Source organism: Muntiacus reevesi, chromosome X (assembly GCF_963930625.1).
Source record: "Muntiacus reevesi chromosome X, mMunRee1.1, whole genome shotgun sequence".
Lineage (NCBI taxonomy): Eukaryota > Metazoa > Chordata > Mammalia > Artiodactyla > Cervidae > Muntiacus > Muntiacus reevesi.
The window spans coordinates 81,557,173-81,580,555 of record NC_089271.1 but is presented as its reverse complement, the minus strand read 5'-3'; the positions used below and the strand labels follow the sequence as shown (position 1 = coordinate 81,580,555).

The following is a 23,383-nucleotide window of genomic DNA, read 5'->3' as shown; positions in this document are numbered from 1 at the left end:
TCCATTAAGAGTCTTTTTAAAAGACTAACACCCACCTCTACACATACTTCAACAGACTTTCCACATAACTGCACTTGAACTCAATTCTCCTAGAATACAAAGTGCTCTATTTTAGTTAAAGAAAAACCCAACAGTGCACCTCTGGGCAGTTATCAGACTGCAGTTGATCTTTTATTACAAATAATTAAATCTCTCCACCAAAGTCTCAAAGAGTATCATACACCATTTCATATCTCTTAACATACAGCAGAGCAGGCATTCAGTACTAGAACCAAGTAAGAAGTGTTAAATTTCAAGCTTCTGATCACATCATATGGTGACCAAAGCTTGTGTCATTTTCTCATGTTATCCAACTGAGCATCTCACACTTCTTGTCCTCTCAGTGGAGACAAACGTTTCTAGTTCATGTTCTAAGCGTAGGAAGTTGAGAGAGACAAACTCCAGTGAAAACACATCAATCTCAATTCAACTCAGTTAAAAAAAAAAAAGCAAACTTAAATTATCTGTTTTGAGGGGACAAAGGGAAAGGAAGGCATGGGGTTAAGAGTCAAAACTGTGACAAAGACCAGATGCTATACATGGCATGTTGTAGTTCTGGAAACTATCTGCTATATGATATTTTAAAATAAAGTGGCTTTTGTAGATTATTTTTCTCTTTTGGTATTGTAAACATATGCTATTTAATAGTACCCGAATTTAACACTTTCTTTTTTCCCAACAAAACAAAATTGAAAGCCTTTAAGGCAAACGAACTCCTAAGGAAAAAAGAAAGTCATTTGTTATAAAACTGTGAGGATCTCAAGCAAGACCCCACTTAAGATTTGTCAGCATAAACTTGAGAGCTTTTGTCCACTGTTCCTCTGAGTTAAACTGAGTTTTGATAGAATAGGAGCCACCACTACCTCTTGTGTCTTCAATCTTGCCTTTCTCCACATCCATCCTGTAAGGAAGACAGCCACGTGTCTCGCCTTTCTCAACTTCTTCTTTGAACTGCTGCACATGGTCCAGGAAAGCCACCATTGCATGGTCAAACTTGTTGTCCCAGAAAAACCGCAGCCCCCCTGAACAGTACAATGGCAGCTCCTTAGATTTGTCTGTCAGAGACTCCAGATATGAATGGTTTCCATAGGAAACAAGTCGATACCTCTAACATTTCAGACCCATCTTATTGGCCAGGGTGTGGAGCAGCAACACTGTCTGGCCCCAAGCAGCATTAATCTCATTCCATTCCACAGGAACACTGGGCAGCCGACCCAGTCTAAAGTTATTGATTGTACCAAACTGTCCACTATGCCAAATATGGAAGGTTGCATTAAAGACGTTGGTTTTCTTCAGCTTGTCCAGCTGCATCTGGGCATAACGCATCTGGTTTTCTACACTCTTCAGCTCATCATCCAGTTCTAGCTGTTGTCTTTTAAATTCACTGTATTCCCTTTGATACTGAGCTTCCTTCTGATCCAACCTCTCAGCCTCAGCTTGGACCTTCTCAAGATTTTCCGCCACTATCTTCCGGTTCTTTTCCACGTCTTCCAGCTCTTGGATCAGCCTCTTGTCTAATGCCAGCTCCTTTGGCTCTAATCCAAGCTGTTTGCTGCCATCTTCATTCATTTGCTCTAAGATCTCCAAACAGCGTTTGTAATTCTGACATTCATTTTCAGTGACGTTGAACTGAGTGTCCAGCTGGTCTAAGAGAGTGTCTGTGCATTCCTCACACAGGGGGTGATCCACATCTGTCTGGCCTGACATGATGTCAAAAAGGTCCCCAGTGACCTTTAGTCTTCGGCTGAGGTTCTCCATGGTGCCGCCATTGGATGCCGCCCGGATCAGAGTGAAGCTGTTGGCACTTTCTGTGGACATCATCCTGGCTGGGGGGATGAATCTGCGAGAGACACCATCCTGGTGAGTTTCAATAAATGGCTCCTCTCCTGAGTTAACCTCTTCCTTCTGGGTGTCTCCTGGTTTCAGCTGGGCTGTGGCAAGTAATGGAATTGTGAGCTCCTGGATGGTGACACGGTCCAGGATCTTGACGCTTGTGTCCAGTTTCAGAGGCTGGCTGCAGCGCTGACACAGGAAGCTCACCTTCATGGTGCTGCTGGATGTCTTAGACCCCTCCATCCCTCGGACCCGGAGCCCACCACCCTGATCCAGTCTACCGCGGGGGTACTGGGGCCTCGGGTCTGTCTGTGAGTGGGGCTTCCAAGACTGCCATTGCCCAGCCTTCAGCTACTTCGCTCCTCTAGTTTTTAAAGTGAGATTCTGGTTAAATCTCTGTTCTCTCTTACATCGTGGGATATTTCATAGTGAGTCTCAAATAAAGGCTCGAATGAGAAAGTGACTTAAGAAAATTTACAGGTTTATCTCAAAGATCAAAACTTTTTTTTTCCTACTAGTGTTTCCATAGGTTGCACAGAAAAGCTTTTATAAATTTCATCTTTTTCTGGCCAAACAATTCTTTACCCAGTAGTGAGGATGGAAACTAACAGCTATTAAGCATCTCCTATATTCTAGGATCTAGAATAGAAACCAGGGAAATTAAGTTCCAACCCAGCCCCATTTTTTTTCTTTTTTTTCCCATATGCCATTGCTGCCTTTTGAAATGCAGAAGATATAAACAGGAAAAATATTACTGAAGTAATATTGCTTTTATAGTGAATGACTAGGAAGCTGTCATAGATAAGTGTGTAAACTGCTCTCAAATAATACTTATCTAAAAGAAAAGGAGAATCTGAAGCAGAAACTATTTTGCAGAATTAAAATCAGATTGTCTTAAAAAAGGAAAAGTAAATATTTCTTGCCAGTGTTAATAGCATTTTCTTTTTATTTGATCTTTTGGTCCTTAAGAATCACAATATCCAGATTCCCAAGTTATAATTTATTTGAAGAAACTCTATGCCTAGTGATAGACTGTCAATCACTGTAGGTCTTACATGTGGGCAAATCTGATATACTCATTCTCCCCACTCCTACCCAACACTCAATATGCACAGCACAATTTCCATCCCGTCATTTCAGCTAAGAAGCAAATCTGACAATTTACTACAGCCTTCCTGCACCAGATAATGGTCCAATTGATGGTATGTGACAGAGCTGCTTAACTTCAAGAGCTTCTGCCGCTTTCTACAACTGCTTTTCTTTTGCTTTCCTCAGCTTCACCTTAGTAAATGATTTCCTTGCTGCTGTTTTAATTTTGATATGTCTTATTTTCTTGGGAAATTGCTATGAAAGTAAGTAAAAATAGGTGGCTGTGAAGTTTTTTTCCCCAATATGTACATCAACTTCTGCCCAACATAATCATGGAAGCAGAGCAGTGTCTAACAACAGACACATTTTTTTTTTCTAATCAATTAGAATAAATGGGCACTGTGTCATCTTGACAAAACTTTACTTTTTTGATTTTATGATCTATTGAGTCAGAAGAAAAATGCTTTAAAAGTTCATTATTTTGATCTTAATGTTGAATAAAATCAGGTGTTCTTCAGGCAATTTAAAAATATGTTCTGTTTCAACTTATTTGTATATACATTTTTTTTTTTCTGGAACCTGTTAAAGTTTCAGCTAAATTTCTGTCTCAAATGCCATTTTTAATTTTGCTATCATTTTAGTATTTTATTCTTATGTTGATTTATGATAATGAGCTTTATGTTAGTCTTAGCTTTACTTTTGTTTGCAAAATATACATAAAATGTTATACATTCTGAGAAGATTGTATGCGTTGGAGGTCCTGTGATGCAATGTTAATATCCTTGTTTCTTTTGCAATGTCTCTTCCCCCTTTTGTTTCTTTTGAATCCCCAGGCTTTGGGGATCATGATAACTCATAGCAGTGCTTTCCTCCAGTAAAGGCTGTTGTTGCAGCCCTGCCTCTTCACTGCTACTCAAACACCAGTAAAACATTAGTTTACACATGAAAGTTTTTCTTTTAGTTGCAAATCAAATATTTAATATCCATATGGAAACCTATGATTCAGAAGTTAGCATCACACATTTTGATCTCAAATGAATAAAATATCAATTTCTAAAGAATTTTTTCTCACTTGAAAAAATCTGTATTTCTTATTGCAAGAAACTGAACTAGAGTCAGCTCTCACCAATCTGGCACAACAGAGGGCAGTAACAAGGATAACCCATAAGACATTTATATTTCATCTTGGAATGCATTTTTGACAAGGCATGCTTTGCAACTGAGTGTTTTCTGATTAGGAGCAGTCAATTCAAAGTGATTCAAAGACGTTATAAAAGTCCAACTCTGAAACAGCTGAAAAGCTGCTCTGATTTGCACATTCAGAACTGCCCTCCATCCCACCTCATATTCATAGTCTCAATTTTCTGCTGAAATCCTCCCTATATCTCTCAGGTTTCTACATTGTCACATCTTTCTGTCACTATTTCTGACAGTTGGTAGGATCTCTCCTTAGCTCAGCCCTGATGGATAAACAAAGGCTTTTAGCCATTTTTCCTCAAGGGAAAATGAACAGAAATATATTTACTCTCTCCATTTATTTTCTACCTTTACAGAGGAGGATAGGAATTTATGTTGCAAAAAGGAAACCAAAAGGAAGAACAAATCATATGCTTTTTATAGATTAAGGTTTTTTAAAATTAAACACTATTAATTAGAGAGATCTACAAAGGGATCCTGATTCCTGGAATCAAAGTTACTTGAATGATAAATTTGGGGGATAAGTATATAAAAAAGTGGAATGCAGCCACTTTAAGAATTTTACAACTTAGTTAGATTTTAAGTCTAATTCTCCTTCTAAGTACCAGTTACAAGAAAAGTCTTTTAAGCCACAGAATTCTTCATAAATAAATAACCTCCATAAAAATTCTATAGCTTCATTAAAAATGTGTTACAAAGCAAATACACTGAGTAGCTGGATTCACAACTGAAGAAAATTATACACGTTACAGTGACCAGACCTACCATTATAAAAGCCAGAGGAAGATTGGAATTACTTCTTCTCTGATGGTATTTCTAAAATGCATTATTCATAGTGATGGCTGTAACTATCCACTGGTTTTCAAGCACTATAGAATGAGAGATACTTGCATTTATTTATTTTTTAATTAATTTATTTATTTTAATTGAAGTCTAATTACTTTACAATAATGTGGTGGTTTTTGCCATACATTGACATGAATCAGCCACGGGTGCACATGTGTCCCCCGAACCTGAACTCCCCTCCTACCTCTCTCCTCATCCCATCCCTCTGGTCCCAGTGCACTGGCTTTGAGTGCCCTATTTCATTCATTGAACTTGGACAGTTATTTTCACGTACGACAATATACATGTTCCAATGCTATTCTCTCTAATCATCCCACCCTCACCTTCTCCCACAGAGTCCAAAAGTCTGTTCTTTATATCTATGTCTCTTTTGCTATCTTGCACATAGGGTCATCGTTACCATCTTTCTAAATTCTATATGGACGTGTTAACATACTGTATTGGTGTTTTTCTTTCTGTCTTAGTTCACTCTGTATAATAGACTCCAGTTTCATCCATCTCATTAGAACTGACTCAAATGTGTTCTTTTTAATAGCTGAGCAATATTCTATTGTATATATGTACCTCAACTATCTTACCCATTCGTCTGCCAATGGACATCTAGGTGTCTTTCATGTCCTAGCTATTGTACACAGTGCTGCGATGAACTTTGGGGTACCCGTGCCTCTTTCAATTCTGATTTCCTCAGTGAGTATGCCCAGCAGTGGGATTACTGGTTCATATGGCAGTTCTATTTCCAGTTTTTTAAGGAATCGCCACACTGTGTTCCATAGTGGCTATACTAGTTTGCATTCCCACCAATAGTGTAAGAGGGTTCCCTTTACTCCACACCCTCTCCAGCATTTATTGTTTGTAGATTTTTTGATAGCAGCCATTCTGACCCGCTTAAGATGGTACCTCATTGTGGTTTTGATTTTCATTTCTCGGATAATGAGTGATGCTGAGCATCTTTTCTTGTGTTTGTTAGCCATCTGTATGTCTTCTTTGGAGAAATATCTGTTTAGTTCTCCTTCCTCCCCCTTCTCTTTTCTACCTTCATTCATTTCATTCTTCTTCTTCTTTTTTTAATCCAGAGATTAGATTGGGGCAAAAATTACAACCAAAATTGTATAAATGTAGAATCAGGTATTTGATTACTTTATTATATTTATTTGTATACTCTAAAGAGCAATAAAGAGAAATAAATCTAAATTACGTGGCAATGACAATGAGTAAATTTTTCCTCGATGTAAATAACCATAAATACTTAGACAGGCCTCTGTGAGAGATTCACAGAACCTCTAAATTCTGAATTTAAAAATAGTTCTTCATTGCATTGGAGTGATTTAAACTTAATGAAAGGAGATAAGATACAGAAAAAGCTAGAAGGAAACAGTATATTTAGGGAGAATTTGGGGGGCAGTAAAACAATATAGGTGTTTGTGGACTTCTTTTCTGGAATATTAAAAGGGAATTACCCAGAAAAAATGTTGTCTTTTCCACTCCTCAAGTTACCTCTAGAATATAACCAAGATATTTTCAATTTTACTATAATATCTCATTTATTCCTGATGTACAATATACATGAAAAAATTACTCAATTTTACAAAGAGGCTGCTTTTGTTCAAGTTAAAAACTTTGTCTTCTACTGGGATTCACAATCACTACTTCATGTTTATATTTTTCCTTTAATATTTGAAACTTGTATTTTATGTATATGTGTGATATTTACTTTTATGCATTTTATGACTAAAATGCTATATATTGCATAAGTATACACTACACTTAAAATTTGCAACAGTTTCACATCACTATATTGTTTGACTGTTTTAGTACATTATAAGACTCACTGTGTAACTAACAGGCTTGACGTTTCATTCTTGTATCATGGTGTTTATTTTTAACAAACTGGGCAGCAGAATATTTGAGGAAAATAAACTCTATTGCAATAATGCAGCAGATTTGTTTTAAACTATCACGTTGGTATATTTAGTGATAATCTACCACATCCTGTTAGTGAACCACAGGTGTCTCTAAAAAGTGGGTAAGTTGGCATACCATATGCGATACCATGATGTCCCAATAGGGTAAAATATTTGCTATAGAAACGTTGCAACTTAGCATTATGCTTTTGTTACTTTTGTAGGTAGGCTAATTTTATTCAATTTAATACAAACTAAACTATCCCTTTTAAAGAGCATACACTCATAAAAATAACTTTTAAAGAGAGCAAAGGAAAACTCTCAGGACAAGCCTAATTGTTGACATCTGAAATAATGGTCTAATTTATGGAAGTACCATACTCTATAAAAATGCTTGGTATACTATGCAGTTTACACCAACAAGAAGTGTCTTTATACATTGACAAAATAATGAATTTAAAAATGAAAAAAGACATTTTTACCACAAAACAAATAAGGCAGACTTTTGTCATCATGTAGATATTGCTCTTAAGTGATCAATATCTGCATGGAACATCTAAGTGCATAGCAATCTTTACAAAACATGTCAAATAAAATTTTGACAACTTGAAATGTTGACATATTTTGCAAAAAACAAGACATTTGTCTAGCCCTATGGATATATATTTATTTCTATCTATACATAGCTGTCTCATTCCAATATAAACAAGATCTTTCTCTATTATGATAAATAATGATCTGAAACTAGGCAATATCAAAAGTTTTAATGATTGATCAAATAGTAATTAAAATATTTACCATTTTATAATTATTAAATATACATAAACATTTCAATTAAACGTTTGTACTTTGACAGATTCATCTTTTGAGTGTAGAATCTAAATGTCTAAATCCTAATGAATATCTGACGTTAGTGCTATATTTTTTTAAAATGATAGTTTAGAGTTAACTTATGCTCTGTACTTTAAAAGTTAGTATCAATTCAACAAGCACTTATTGATTGCCTACTGCTACATGCAAGGCATTGGGTTATATGTGAAGAATAAAACATTAAATGCAGAATGATCCCTATCTTTCTGAAGCTTCCAGTCTGGTGAGGGATATGCAACATTTTTTAAAAAACAATATTTCAGTTGAGTGTGATAAATGTTGTAATAGTAACAAAGACTCTCCTTAACCCAACTTGAGTCAGGTTCCTATAAACCCTTTTCTCAATCTGGCCTAATCCCTGTGCTTTGCCCTCAGGTTTGCATAGCTAAACTCTAGCAAGGATTTTCCAACTTCTAATCTGATCCCCCTAGTCCTTCTTCAGGCAAGAAAGACAAACAATACCTTCAAAATTAGAAAGACAGGTAAATACAGTGAATAGCAACTTATCAAAGCAGAAACCCACAAGCAAGAACACATTGCCAACAAAGGTCCATCTAGTTAAAGGTATGGTTTTTCCAGTAGTCATGTATGGATGTGAGAGTTGGACTATAAAGAAAGCTGAGCATCGAAGAATTGATGCTTTTGAACCGTGGTGTTGGAGAAGACTCTTGACGTCTCCCTTGAGCTGCAATGAGATCCAACCAGTCCATCCTAAAGGAAATCAGTCCTTAATATTCATTGGAAGGAGTGACGCTGAAGCTAAACTCCAATACTTTGACCACCCGATGTGAAGAACTACTCATTGGAAAAGACCCTGATGCTGGGAAAGATTGAAGATGGGAGAAGTGGATGACAGAGGATGAGATGTTTCGATGGCATCACTGACTCAATGGACATGAGTTTGAGTAAGCTCCAGGAGTTGGTGATGGACAGGGAAGCCTGGCATGCTGCAGTACATGGGGTTACAAAGAGTCAGACACGACTGAGTGGCTGAACTGACTGACCGACCGACTGACAGAAGGACTGTAATGAATAAATTAGAAACAGCTTTCAAGAACAGATGGCCAGTGTAAGCAAAGAGATGGAAGGAATGGAAAAGAAACACTAGAAACCAAAAACACTAAACAGAAAGGAAGAATGCTTTGAATGGGCTTGATAGTAGACTAGACATAGCTGAGGAAAGAATATCTGAGTTTATTTTATCTGCTGTGACAGGAGTCCATAGAGGGTATAGTGAGGTCACAGAGGAGAGAGTGTTTAATTTTATTGCGGGAGGGTCATGGAAAGCATTGCAAAAAGAATTGAGTCTTGAACTGTGGGTTGAAAGATGAGAAGTGCTTTGAAGTGAACATTCCGACAAGGTTTATAAACCAACAAGGAAGTCAGGTGAATTATTTAGTGAACTTTTAAATTATTTGGATTGCGTAAAGCATTGGGATTGAAGGTTAAGTGGAGAAATGAGCATGAAAACATAGATAAGATTCATATCACAGAAAAAATGGGTTAGGCTAATCAATTTGTGCTAGTTGATTAAAGAGAATAGCAACCAGAAAAAAGAACTGCATTAATACATAAAATTTTTATACAAATATTACAAAAAGTGAAGTGTTAGTTGCTCAGTCATGTCCGACTCTTTGTGATCCCATGGACTGTAGCCCATCAGGTTCCTCTGTCTGTGCAATTCTCCAGGCAAGAATACTGGAGTGGGTAGTCATTTCTTTCTCTAGGGGCTATTCCCAGGGATCAAACCCAGATCTCCTGTATTGTAGGCAGATACTTTACCATCTGAGCCACCAGGGAAGCCTAAATATTACAAGAAACTTACTATTAAAATACAGTGTGATATAATAAGAAAAGGACTAGGATAGACTATGACAGATCAGAGTTTAAATATCAACCCTTTTATTTAATAATTATGTGACCACAGGTGAGTTACTTAACATCTTTGAATCTCAGTTTACACATGAACAACTTAAATTTCTTAGATCTTGTGGACATAACACCAATACAATGGTATTTTTGTATCTGGCAGAGTCATCAACTGTAGAATGACACCTTGCAGTTTATATATACAATTGTAAAATGAGAACCCAGCAAGGCAAATGATTATGTTCATTTTTAGTGACAATACAGGTGAACCATGCCCAAGTCTGGTGCATTGACTGATGTTTCAGGTTAGAGAAAAAAAAGGTCCTACCATTATTCAGGGCCTGAGTATTATTCCAGAAAGAGGGCATATCTGTAGACTAATGTGTTTTTTTCAATATATTATGTAAATTCAATATTGTCAATGAGAATGGATGGATTACTTGGTTCTGGCCTATAAAATTCACTAGAGAAAACAAGGTAAGTTAAAAAAAGAGTAAATGTCAACCTCTGTCTACTAAAATGAAGTGAAAGGTGAACTGTTTATACATATGGCATGATGGCTGCACTAATATATACTTCACTTCACATAGGATAAACTGACAGTGACACTTAATACTCCTAACAGGGGATAAGTGTTCTGATCTGCGAAACTGCTTGGCAGTTCATGTGGGGACTGATATCCTATTGAAAGGCCAGTACAAAATAACATCTCTTGAATCACAAATGACATGAAAAGGATTTAAAAGGACTATATTTGCATGATCTTCAGGTTATTTTACAATAAGAGGTTCTGGACAATTTACAACTCTTTACTATTTATTGTCCAATACTTGGACCCTCTTTTTCTTTAAGGAAATTATTGGATTGTGTAAGTTTAAGGTGTGGCTTTCCAACTGCCTTTAGACTAGATGAATGGGTAAAATAGCAAAATGGATATTTTTATAGGATTGTGTGTTTTTTAAGCATGTTTCTCATTTTTTTCCAATTATATTTCTTAGTCTTGTGAAAGGAAAGAAAATAATCTTTTTGTAAAATGTTGTCAAACAGTGCTATAAAAATCGAGGGGACAAACTTTATGAGGTTTTATTGTTTTAGTTCACTAGGTGATATGCAGAATTTAAGTATTAAATAAAAGTTTCCCATCTTTTTTGATTGTAAAAATGGATTTTGTAAGGGAAATTAACATACTACTGCCTGACTGACTTCTAATGAGACCAAAATAGACAGAGATGTGAACCTTGGAATTCTAATGTTAACATTTCATTATGACAGTTTTGAAATTCTTGCTGAAATAAGACGTTAGAGGTTTTTGTTTTTAAAGTAACCTTGCAATCAAAAATAAAATATCTCACTTAACTATATTACACTGTATTTTACTAACTTTGCAATATATTTTATATAAGTACTTAGAAATGTATGTTTGTTTCACATGATTCTGATTTTAAAAGAAGAAAATATTATAAATCAATTATTAGCTCACATTTAGAGAAATCACACTATTTAATATCAAATGTTAGCCTATCAAATGTGTTTTCTAAAGATGTTTGCAAATTCTAGAACTTTTTCTTAGCTCTAAATTATCACTTGGTAATGTGGTAGATAAGTAAGAAAAAAAAATACTAGTAACCTTTTGAGGAAATGAAAGAAGAGAATATTATAAGAAACAGAAACAGATTAATAATTGTTTTCTGATCCTCTCTGGAAGATTAATTTCCATAATACTTGCCTCAAATATTCAACTTATCATCAAGTATCTGTACTTTCAGAATTTTTACATGTACAGTTTAACAAATGACATACACATTGATAAACACATCTTCTATGACTCATATCGAAAAGCATGTTACTGTCAGTGCCTTAACTGTTAACGACATTCAATAGCCTCATGATCCAGATGAATCTCAGTAAGGTTAAGGACCTTACAGAAGAACACAAAGGCATATTCTAGTGCCTGGGATTTAATATTTAAATGATTTGTCTAGTTCACTAAGCCATGCTGGCTTCGTGGGAAACAACTCCTGGAAAACTATTAGTAGTTGTAAAGGGCCTCAAGGCTGATGTATGCGGATGATTTTCAGAGGGCATAGCTATATTATAAGAAAGTTAAAACATAGCCCTATGGTGTTTCAGTGTGTAAAAGTAGCCTAAAAATCCCCAAACCTGAAGAGTTAGAAGAAGTCTGACTAATCTCACAACTGAGTAATTGAGAAATACAGCCTAGTATGTTCATAGCACTTTCAACTTTAGTAATAAGTCGTCTGTCTCCCATCTGAGTCTCATGACAAGCCAGGCAGTAAAGGTGAGGGTTACCTATTCTTCCCATCTGACACTAGAACAGCTGAACTACAAATAATGGGCATGAGTTTTCTCAAAATAAATGGCAGAAAATGAACGAGGACTAGAATGCAGATCTCTAGGCTCCCAGCTCTAGGCACATTGAAGTTTTGAAAAGCTGATGTTTTTATTAAGGCTATAATAATAAATCAGCTTAAATTAGATAACATATCTGCAATCATCAAAACATATCTGTTTACTTTTGGCCAAACTTCAAAATGGGTATTAAACAAGAACAAAACTCACAGTAGCATAGAAGCACTGGTTAATTAATCTGGTTCTATGTGTTTTCTGTGGGAAGGATGTAAAAAGAAAGTGTGACATCTCTATAATACTGTTAGCTTGTATAATTTACATGCATGATTTGAACAAAATGTTTTTTTTTATGGGCAGATTTAAATCTGAAACATTTTTTTCCTCCAATTGTGTGCCGATTTGGGGGAAATTTTTGCTACCTGAATTTCTAATCAATGACACAACTCTAAGAGTTTGGATTCAACTCACCAATGCACAGAAAAAAGCAGCTTATCCAAAGAAAATATATTTCACTTTGAAAAATCGTGAGGGAGAGAGAAAAGTACTCAAATAATTATCTGAAGTTAAGGAATATCTGTAGAGTTATTTGTATATTTGGTACCTATCTATTCTGTATTGCAGATGATATCACAATAAACGTTGCTATGCTTGCAAAAGCAAATTAAAACTAAATGAATCGAAGCAATTATTTGTGCAAACTGCTATTTAGGAATACTATTTTCTAATGATGTAGATTACCTTAAAGTTTAAGTGGGTTATTATTTTATTATAGGAGTAAGTATAAGTAGTATCTAAGAGGCTCAGAACCAATTAGCGAAAAAGTTAATAAATGCAAACAAATCTGAAAGTTAACATATCACAACTCATTTTAATTTTTACAACAGCAAAAATAAAGTAAGTTTGAGGATAAAACCTAAGTTTAAAAAGGACATGGCTTGTCACCACTAAAGACTGAAATTTTTCCAATTAGTGCATATTTTGCTATACTAAATTCAAAGAGAGGAGTTTCCTGACATTTGGATATAGATGTTACCAATACATGTCACATGAATCATACCACTAATAGAAACTTAATATAAGACTTTGGTAACTAAGTCTCTTATGTTCAGCCACTTGGATCGTACAATTCAGTTCTGGAAATGCAACACTTGGAAGAATGCCTAATATGTTCTTTATTTCATTTGTTGTTTATATTAAACCAGATTAATTCTGGAATTTTTGAAGCGTAATTTATTATGTACTTTACATTCTTTTTTACCCCTATTTCTCTTCCTGTTACCCTATTAAACTGTTTTAATGAAATCTGAATTAGGATTCTGGCAATAACTTTATGTCATAATTTAAAATAAATTTGAGTAGAAAAAAATATACTCAATCATACATTGCTCGACTCTCTCTTCTTTTCCAAAAATCTGTTTCACTATCTACTAAAACAGATCACAGGAAGGGCGGTCCTAAGATGGTGGAGAAATAGGACAGGGAGACCACTTTCTCCCCCACAAATTAATCGAAAGAACATTTGAATGCAGAGCAAATTCCACAAAACAAATTCTGAACTCTGACAGAGGACATCAGACACCCAGAAAAACAGCCCATTGTCTTCGAAAGGAGGTAGGAGAAAATATAAAAGATAAAAAGAGAGACAAAAGAGTTAGGGATGGAGATCCATCCCAGGAAGGGAGTATTAAAAAGAGGCGAAGTTTCCAAACACCAGGAAACCCTCTCACTGGCGGGTCTGTGGGGAGTTTTAGAATCTCAGAGGGCAACATAACAAGGAGGAAGAATAAATAAATAAATAAAACTCACAGATTACATGCCTAATGGCAACTCCCAGCAGAGAAGTATCTCAGACGCTCGCATCCACCACCAGCAAGCAGGGTCTGAACAGGGAGGAGCGGGCCGCATTGCTTAGGTAAGGTTGGGACCTGAATGCCCTGAGGGCAATCTGAGGGCAACTGAGATAGCAACCTAAATTGTGGGATAGTCAGAGAGAAAGAGGAAAAGAAAAGAGAGAGAGAGAGAGAATATCCCTCAAAAAGCCCTAACCTAAGGTACTGCAGGTCCACTAACAGAACAAAGGACTAAGCAAATACCAGAGGAGAGCTAGCCGGCTGCAGACCGGCCCATCCCCCATCAGAGGCAGGGGGCAGGTGGGCACCAGCAAGACCCGGAAAGTGGCAAACTCAGCTGCAGAGACAGCATCTCCTACCAAACTGTTAACAGGCTTCCAGTTTCTAACCAAGACTTCCTGGGATTCTGGGGGATTGACAATCACCAAGAGGGTCGCAGCCAAAGATCAGCTAGCCAGAAGAGACACACAGCACACTAGAGACACAGAGGGTGCACAGCGGGCACACCCACTGCAGCCCAGAAATCCGAGCTTCTGGTACAGGGGAGGTCATAAGACACACTTGTCACCTGCGGAGAGTGTGCTCACCAAGCACCTGGTCGCCTGAGCTGCTCGGACCAGGGAAGAACACAAAACGCAGGCCCAACTCAGTCTGCACCTTTGTGGAGTACCCAAGAACCTAAACCTGAGCAACTTAGACCTGGGGAAGTGCACGCAACCCAGGGCCTGCTCCCTGAAGAGTAACCTGGAGCCTGACCAATGTAGACTGGGAAAGCACACACGCTGTGAGCGGGGGCAAACCCAGTGTGGCCAAGACACTGCAAGCCTTGCCCACACACGCCAGTGATATCTGTTTGCAGTGTTCCTGCCTCCCAACAGCACGACTGAACAAGTGAGCATAAACAAGAGAATAACTTCACCCCCTTGTGTCAGTGCGGAAATTAGACACTGAAGATGCCTGCAAACAGAAGAAGCCAAATAAACAAAAGGAACTACTTTGGAAGTGACAGGTGCAACAGATTAAAATCCCGGTAATTAACACCGACAACTTTGGACCCTTCCAAAGCTGGAGCACAGGAACTATCTGAAACTGGACTGACCCAACACTGCCTGCAACAGCTCCAGAGAAATTCCTAGATATATTTTTACTATTATCATTTTTCTTTCATTCTTTACATTTTCTTTCTTTTTTTAAGTCCACTATTATTCCTTTAATTTTAATTTTTATTACCTACTATTATATTTGGGGGAAAAAAAGACCCTATTTTTAAAGTAAACTTCATATATATGTCTTATACTTTTTGTGATTTTGTTTGTTTTTTTAATATTGTATTTTTGAGAGTGTAACCTCTACTCTAGATTTTTAATCCTTTCTTTATGGTTTTGTTATCAGTTTTGTACATTTAAGAACCCAATCTTCAGTACCCATTTTTAATTAGGAGTGTGATTACTGGCTTGATTAAACTCTCCGCCTTTTGACCCTCCTTTTCCTCCCCCAGGTCACCTCTATCTCCTTCCTCTCCTTTCTTTTCTCTACACAACTCTCTGAATATCTGTGTGTGTTCTGGGCTGTGGAGAACACTTAGGGAACAGAGAATTGCCTAGATCTATCTCTCTCCTTTTGACTCCCCCTTTACTCCTCCTGTTCACCTCTATTTCCTTCCTCCCTCTTCTCTTCTCTATGTAACTCTGTAAACTTCTTTGAAGGTTCCAGACTGTGGAGAGCATACAGGGAATTGTTTACTGGCTAGATTGCTCTCTCTCCTTTTGATTCCCCCTCTTCTATTCCTGGTCACCTCTATCTCCCTCCTCCCTCTTCTCTTTTCCATGTAACTCTGAGAATCTCTCTGGGTGTCCCTCACTGTATAGAATCTTTTCACCATTAACATAGAAGTTTTATTATCAGTGACGTATGGATGGAAAAGTTTTGAGGCTATTATAAGAATAAGACTGAAAATCAGAAGCAGGAGGCTTAAGCCCAAAACCTGAGAACAGCAGAGAACTCCCGACTCCAGGGAACATTAATCGATGAGAGCTCATCCAAAAGCTTCCATAACTACACTGAAACCAAGCACCATATAATAGCCAACAAGATCCAGAGCAAGACATAACAAGCAAATTCTCCTGCAAAACAGGAAAATAGTCCTGAGCTTCAATATACAGGCTTCTGAAAGTCACACCAAACTAACAGATATCTCAAAACTCACTACTGGGTACTTCAGTGCACTCCAGAGGGAAGAAATCCAGCTCCCCACACCAGAACACTGATGCATGCTTCCCTAACCAGGAAACCTTGACAAGCCACTCATAGAACCCCACCCACAGTTTGGAACCTCCACAATAAACAGGAACCACAAACTGCCAGCATACAAAAAGGCTCCCCAAACACAACAATCTAAACAAGATGAAATGGCAGAGAAATACTCAGCAGGTAAAGGAACATGATAAATGCCCACCAAATCAAAGAAAAAAAGAGGATATAGGGAGTCTACCTGGAAAAGAAATCAGAAAAATGATAGTAAAAGTGATCCAAAATCTTGAGAACAAAACAGAGTTATAGATAAATATTCTGGAGCCAAGGACTGAGAAGATGCAAGAAATGTTTAACAAGGACCTAGAAGAAATTTTAAAAAACGTCAGTCAATGATTAATAATGCAATAGTTGAGATCAAAAACACTCTGGAGAGAACCAAGAGTAGAATAATGGAGGCAGAAGATAGCATAAGTGAGGGAGAAGATAGAATCGTAGAAATAAATGAAGCAGAGAGTAAAAACGAAAAAAAAGAAGAATTAAAATAAATGAGGACAGCTTCAGGGAACTCTGGAACAATGTGAAACACCCCAACATTTGAATCATAGGAGTCCTAGAAGAAGACAAAAAGAAACACCATGAGAAAATACTTGAGGAGATAATAGTTGAAAACTTCCTTAAAATGAGGAAGGAAAAAGCCACCCAACTCCAAGAAACCCAGAGAGTCCCAAATAGCATAAATACAAGGTGAAACACTCCAAGACACATATTAATCAAATTAACAAAGATCAAACACAAAGAACGAATATTAAAAGCAACAAGGGAAAAGCAAAAAATAACACATAATTTGATTCCCATAAGGATAACAGGTGATCTTTCAATAGAAATTCTTCAGGCCAGAAGGGAATGGCAGCAAATGCTTAGAGTATTGAAAGAGAAAAACCTAAAACCCAGATGACTCTACCCAGCAAGGATCTCATCCAAATACGAAGGGGAATTCAAAAGATTTACAGACAAGCAAAAGCTGAGAGAATTCAGTATCAACAAACCAGCTCTTCAACAAATGCTAAAGGAACTTCTCTAGACAGGAAACATAGAAAGGGTGTATAAAATCAAACCCAAAACAACAAAGTAAATGACAACGGGAACATACTTATCTATAATTATCTTAAATGTACATAAACTGAATGCCCCAATCAAAAAACAAAGACCGGCTGAATGGATACAAAAACAAGACCCCAATATATGTTGTCTACAAGAGACCCACCTGAAAACAAGGGACACATACAGACTGAAAGTGAAGGGCTGCAAAAAAAATATTTCATGCAAATGGAGACCAAAAAAAAAAAAAAAAAAAAAGCAGGAGTAGCAATACTCATACCAGATAAAATAGGCTTTAAAATAAAGGCTGTGAAAAGAGACAAAGGAGGCCACTATATAATAATCACTGCATAGTGATCAAAGGACCAATCCAAGAAGAAGATATAACAATTAGAAATATATATGAATCCAACATAGGAGCACCACAATATGTAAGGCAAATGCTAACAAGTATGAAGGGGAAATTAACAGAAACACTAATAGTGGGAGACCTTAATATCCCACTCACACCTATGGCTGGATCAAATAAACAGAAAATTAACAAGGAAACACAAACTTTAAATGACACAATGAACCAGTTAGACCTAATTGATATCTACAGGACATTTCCCCCCACCCAAAAAAAATGAATCTCACCGTTTTCTGAAGTGTACATGGAACCTTCTCCAGGGTAGATCACATCCTGGGCCATATCTAGCCTTGGTAAATTCAAAAAATCGAAATCATTCCAACTATATTTTCAGAACACAATGCAGTAAGATTAGATGTTAAATACAAGACAGAAACTATTAACAATTCCAATCTATGGAGGCTAAACAGCACACTTCTGAATAGTCAACAAATCACAGAAGAAATCAAAAAAGAAATCAAAATATGTATAAAAACGAATGAAAATGAAAACATAACAATGCAAAACCTATGGGACACTGGAAAAGCAGTGCTAAGGGGAAAGTTCACAGCAATACAGGCTTACCTCAAGAAACAAGAAAAAAGTCAAATAAACAACCCCACTCTACCCCTAAAGGAACTAGAGAAGGAAGAAATGAAGAGTCACAGGGTTAGTAGAAGGAAAGAAATCCTAAAAATTAGGACAGAGTTAAATGCAAAAGAAACAAAAGATGCCATAGCAAAAATCAGCAAAGCTAAAAGCTGGTTCTTAGAGAAGATAAATAAAAATTGACAAACCATAAGCCAGACTCATCAAGAAACAAAAGAAGAATCAAATCAACAAAATTAGAAATTAAAATGGAGATATCAGAACAGAAAACATAGGAATATAAAGGATCATAAGAGACTATTATCAGCAACTATATGCCAATAAAATGGACAACTTGGAAGAAATGGACAAATTCTTAGCAAAGTATAACTTTCCAAAACTGAACAAGGAAGAAATAGAAGATCTTAACAGACCCATCACAAGCAAGGAAATTGAAACTGTAATCATAAATCTTCCAGCAAACAAAAGCCCAGGACCAGATGGCTTCACAGCAGAATTCTACCAAAAATTTAGAGAAGAGCTAACACTTATTCTACTCAAAATCTTCCAGAAAATTGCAGAGGAAGGTAAACTTCCAAACTCATTCTTTGAGGTCAACATCACCCTAATAACCAAACCAGATAAAGGTGCCACAAAAAAATAAAGAAAACTACACGCCAATATCATTGGTGAACATTGATGAAAAAATCCTTAACAAAATTCTAGGAAATAGAATCCAACAATGTATTAAAATGGTCATGCATAATGACCAAGTGAGCTTTATATCAGAAATGCAATGATTACTCAATATCCGCAAATCAAACAATGTAATACGCCACTTAAAAAATTGAATGATAAAAATCATATGATTATCTCAATAGATGCAGAGAAACCCTTTGACAAAATTCAACATCCATTTATGACAAAAGATGTCCAGAAAGCAGGAATAGAAGGAACATACCTCAACATAATAAAAGCTGTGTATGACAAACCCTCAGCAAACATTATCCTCAATGGTGAAAATTTGAAAGCATTTCCCCTAAAGTCAGGAGGAACAAGACAAATGTGCCCACTCTCACCACTACTATTCAACATAGTTTTGGAAGTGTTGGCCAAAGCAATCAGAGAAGAAAAAGAAATAAAAGAAATTCAGATTGAAAAAGAAGAAGTAAAACTCTGACTGTTTGCAGATGACATGATCTTCTATATAGAAAACCTTAAAGACTCCACCAGAAAATTATTAGAGCTCATCAATGAATACAGTAGAGTTGAAGGATATAAAATTAAAACAGAGAAATCCCTTGCATTCCAATACACTAACAAGGAGAAAACAGAAAGAGAAATCAAGGAAACAATTCCATTCACCATTGCAATGAAAATAATAAATACCTAGAAATAAATCTAACTAAAGAAACAAAAAAACCTGTATATTGAAAACTATAAAGCACTGATGAAGGACATCAAACAAGACACAAATAGATGGAGAAATATGCCAAGTTAATGGACTGGAAGAATCAAGATAGTGAAAATGAGTATACTACCCAAAGCAACCTATAGATTCAATGCATCCCTATCAAGCTACCCACGGTATTTTCCACAGAACTAGAACAAACAATTTCACATTTTTATGGAAATAAAAAACATCTCGAATAGCCAAAGCAATCTTGGGAAAGAAGATTGGAACTGGAGGAATCAGCATGTCTGACTTCAGGCTAAACTACAAAGCTACAGTCATCAAAACAGTATGGTACTGGCACAAAGACAGAAACATAGATCAGTGGAACAAAACAGAAAGCCCAGAGATAAATCCACATACCTATGGACAGCTTGTCTTTAACAAGGGAGGCAAAAATATACAATGAAGAAAAGACAATCTCTTTAACAAGTTGTACTGGTAAAACTCATCAACCACTTGTAAAAGTTAGGGTTAGGGTTAGGGTTCTAGTTAGGGAAACTAGAACACTTCCAAACACCATACACAAAAATAAACTCAAAATGGATTAAAGATCTAAATGTAAGACCAGAAACTATAAAACTCCTAGAGGAAAACAAAGGCAAAACACTCTCTGATGTAAATCATAACAGGATCCACTATGACCCACCTCCCAGAGTAATGGAAATAAAAGCAAAGATAAACAAATGGGACCTAATTAAACTTAATAGCTTTTGCACAACGAAGGAAACCATAAGCAAAGTGAAAAGACAGTCTTCAGAGTGGGAGAAAATAATAACAAATGAAGCAACTGACAAAGAATTAATCTCAAAAATATACAAGCAACTCCTGTAACTCCATTTCAGAAAAATAAACGACCCAATCAAAAAATGGGCCAAAGAACTAAACAGATATTTCTCCAAAGAAGACATATAGATGGCTGACAAACACATGAAAAGAAGCTAAACATCACTCATTATCAGAGAAATGCAAATCAAAACCACAATGAGATACCATCTCACATCAGTCAGAATGGCTGCTATCAAAAAAATCTGCAAACAATAAATGCTGGAGCAGATGTGGAGTAAAGGGAACCCTCTTACACTGTTGGTGGGAATGCAAACTAGTATAGCCACTGTGGAGAACATGTGGTCATTCTTTAAAAAGTTGGAAATAGAACTACCATACGACCCAGCAATCCCACTGCTGGTCATACACACCAAGGAAACCAGGCTTGAAAGAGGCATGTGTACCCCAACATTCATCACAGCACTGTTTACAATAGCTAGGTTATGGAAGCAACCTAGATGTTAATCATCAGACGAATGGATAAGAAAGCTGTGGTACATATATGCCATGGAATATTATCCAGCCATTAAAAAGAATACATTTGAATCAGTTCTAATGACATGGATGAAACTGGAGCCTATTATAAGGAGTGATGTAAGCTAAAAAGAAAAACACCAATACAGTATACTGATGTATATATGTGGAATTTACAAAGATGGTAACGATGACCCTATATTCGAGACAGCAAAAGAGACCCAGATGTATAGAACAGTCTTTTGTATTCTATGGGAGAAGGTGAGGGTGGGATGATCTGAGAGAATAGCATTGAAACATGTATATTATCATATCTGAAACAGATCACCAGTCCAGGTTCGATGCATGAGAGTGTTCTCAAGGCTGGTGCACTGGGATGACCCAGAGGGATGGGATGGGGAGGGAGGAGGGATGGGGCATTCAGGATGGGGAACACATGTAAACCCATGGCTGATTCATGTCATTGTATGGCATAAACCACTACAGTATTGTAAAGCAATTAGCCTCCAATTAAATAAATTTTTAAAAAGGAAAAGAAACAAAAATTAAATAAATAAAAGAGTTTACAAAATATATCACAACAAAAGTTTCATAAGATCCTCCTGATGTCTGTTCCTTGTTTTTTAGTTATTTTTGTAATTGATTACAATCATTCAACTCTCAAAATTCCCAGCTTAGAGTTCCCTAAGACTCTGCATCAATACTCACACTTATCATGAATTTCTCTCCTAGTTGTCATTTCAGTAAATGAGACAAAGACTGAATGATTCAATGAAGACTGAATTTCTGTCTCTCTTCTAGAAGAAGGTCTCCAGGGCAAGCACAGTGGTGAGACAGGGCACATAAATTCAGTGCCACTACACATGCCATTTTTGTACTGTGCATTTAACAGATAATCATGGTCTCTGGGGTCCCTGTTTCTGACATCTACTGGTGACTAGTTCATTATAAAAAATAGAAAGATTTTTCATGATCACTGCTATGAAATGTAGCATTTTACTTCCTACTTCCTGGAAGTGCATAACTTTAACATGCATTCATTTTCACAGGTAGATTTCATTGATTGTAAACACCTAACTCTGACATAAACCTATAAACCTAATGGAATCATCACTATAAATACAAGGGAAAAAAAGTACTCCAGATTATATGAGATAAAGATATGTAGAGAAAATAAACCTATAGAAGTTTCAGTATAAATTATAAATCAATATAAATTATATTTGACATTTTATTGCTGTAAAAGCACATGCTTAAGTTATCTGCTCTAAAAATAATCCAAGTCTTTATTTCTCTATTAATTTGTCTCTGATGCTTGTGTGACTCTTTGAAAACAAGGAGCTCTTTCCTATCACTTTTGTACAAGTTCTTAGCAACAGAAGTGCTGAGAGTGCATCAATTATCATTTCAAATACTAGTATCTGCTCTAAAGAACAGAATGGGAGAAAATAATAGCAAACGAAGCAACTGACAAAGAATTAATCTCAAAAATATACAAGCAATACCTGCAGCTCAATTTCAGAAAAATAAACGACCCAATCAAAAAATGGGTCAAACAACTAAACAGACATTTCTCCAAAGAAGACATAAAGATGGCTAACAAATAAATGACAAGATGCTCAACATCACTCATTATCAGAGAAATGCAAATCAAAACTGCAATGAGGTACCATCTCATGCCAGTCAGAATGGCTGCTATCAAAAAAAAAAAAAAAATCTACAAACAATAAATGCTGGAGAGGGTGTGGAGTAAAGGGAACCCTCTTACACTGTTGGTGGGAATGCAAACTAGTACAGCCACTATGGAGAACACTGTGGAGATTCCTTAAAACGCTGGAAATAGAACTGCCATACTACCCAGCAATCCCACTGCTGGGCATACACACCAAAGAAACCAGACTTGAAAGAGGCATGTGTACCCCAATATTCATCACAGCACTGTTTATAATAGCCAGGACTTGGAAACAACCTAGATATTCACCAGCAGATGAATGGATAAGAAAGTTTTGTTACATATACACAATGGAATATTACTGAGCTATTAAAAAGAATGCATTTGAATCAGTTCTAATGAGGTGGATGAAACTGGAGCCTATTATACAGAGCAAAGTAAGTCAGAAAGAAAAACACCAATACAGTATACTGACAAATAAATATGGAATTTAGAAAGGTGGTAACGATGACCCTATATGCGAGATAGCAAAAGAGACCCAGATGTATACAACAGTCTTTTGTACTCTGTGGGAGAAGGCGAGGGTGGAATGATCTGAGAGAATAGCACTGAAACACGTATATTAACATATGTGAAACAGATCGCCAGTCCAGGTTCAATGCATGAGGCAGGGTGCTCAGGGCTGTGCACTGGGATGACCCTGAGATATGGGATTGGAGGGAGGTGGGAGGGAATGTCAGAATGGGGAACACATATACACCCATG

At 36.6% G+C, this 23,383-nt stretch overlaps 1 protein-coding gene and 1 pseudogene across 1 annotated transcript in view; both read right to left on the bottom strand.

Moving 5' to 3' along the window:
- The window catches only part of LOC136154110 (protocadherin-11 X-linked), an 823,611-nt gene that overhangs the window by 5,715 nt on the left and 794,513 nt on the right, over positions 1 to 23,383 (bottom strand). The window lies entirely within an intron of this gene.
- Positions 773 to 2,115, bottom strand: LOC136153764 (beclin-1 pseudogene; annotated as a pseudogene).